This window comes from Microtus oregoni, unplaced genomic scaffold, assembly GCF_018167655.1.
Source record: "Microtus oregoni isolate MIOR12 unplaced genomic scaffold, Mior012 000169F_ref0000294, whole genome shotgun sequence".
Taxonomy (NCBI): domain Eukaryota; kingdom Metazoa; phylum Chordata; class Mammalia; order Rodentia; family Cricetidae; genus Microtus; species Microtus oregoni.
The window spans coordinates 596707-598232 of NW_024544825.1; the positions used below are offsets into that span (position 1 = coordinate 596707).

The 1526-nt window shown below is 36.6% G+C and overlaps 1 pseudogene; it reads right to left on the minus strand.

Moving 5' to 3' along the window:
• Positions 1-250: 250 nt before the first annotated feature.
• LOC121445256 lies at positions 251-1277 on the minus strand (annotated as a pseudogene).
• Between the last annotated feature and the right edge of the window lie 249 nt (positions 1278-1526).

Below are 1526 nucleotides of genomic sequence, written 5' to 3' on the forward strand. Positions count from 1 at the left end.
ATCTCTTCAGTAGCTTCATGGACTTCTTATAGCACTTTCATGGTAAACAAAACTTAGTGGCAATATGTACATCCAGAGCATACAAGCTTGACTGTGGCAACCACTGAAGGAGTCAAAACAGAAAGAAATCATAAACGTTCATAATTCGTGCTTGCTGTACATATCTCCTACAATCTTTAATAGCAACGTCTTTTCATGTGGATTACATGATAGAATTCAGATGTACAAAGATAGAATTTTTTCTCTGAAAAGTAACACCACCATGAAGGAAACTCAAAGAGACACAAGAAGCAAAAGAACACAATTGTTACAGTGATCTCTTATTTGATCCTGCCAGTCTTTACTTGATTTCCCATTACAGACGTCTCACAAGCTCCCGACTTGTTTGGTTTGATATTTGTAAATTAGGCGTGCTTAATTCAGTGCTATTTCTATTGGAAGAATTATGAAAATTACAGCGTGCTAAAGAGTGGAGTAGGACTTCTGGGGCTTTGGATGCCTCTATGTTCTGGTCTTGAGAGATCTGAAGGCTAATTTGATTAACATTATTCATCAGTATATTCATCAGAAGCCAGGAGGTTGGTTATAGAGAGACACCTGGTAAGGTTTTCTTCCAAAAACTGTTTGTAGAGTTCATCCACCTTTTTTTCCATGTAACTATTAAGCATAGAATTAGAAAGGGGTTGCTTATGTAAGAGCATGCTCTTTTCTCGAATCTCATCCCCAGTTAATAATTTTGAAGCGCTAGTTTTCTCCAGAGGCCCTGTTTTAGGAGAGTGGCCCAATGGCATATCCACTGAAAGTAAAAGAGGACCATTACAGACATCATCATGGGCATGTTCCACAAAGCAGCCAGAATCATACATGTTTCTAACGTGGTCACCTCCTATCTGGAGGTCAGGATAATTCTGGCAAATACTTGTACAGGACCAAGACCGATATAAATCCAGTTGTGTTTCATCATGTCCCTTCTTTGGAATGGGCAATGCAATGGATACATTTCCTGGAAGAGGTGTACTTTTGAATTTTGCAACAGGTAACTCATCCACAGATTTCATTTGAGATGTATTATCTTCTTTAGTTAGACTTCCTTCTACAACTTTCTCTTGGCTTCCCATCTTAAGGGGGGGGGGTGAATTGTTCTGTATATCTAGAAGATTATTTTCCCAATTTTCCTTTTCATCATTTGGTGTCTTCTTACATCTTAGTGGTTTATGAAATTTTGCATGTTTATGTTCTTTGTAAAAGAATTCTGTTAGGAAGGCTTCTCCAAGCATTTTCTTAGGCAAATTCTTCTAACAATATGTGTGGATTATATTCCTACAATATAAAAGACCTAATTAAGGCAATTCACAGTAAAATTCCAATAAGAATTTTCTCCTGCACTAACCATGTTTTTGAGAAGAACTCTTGATCAAATAATAGAGAATAAGACTAGAAATATGTTGATTCCTTCTTACTAATGTTTACCAATCAGGAATTTACTTATTTCTGGCTCTCAGTTTTCTCAACAGTTAAAAGATAAT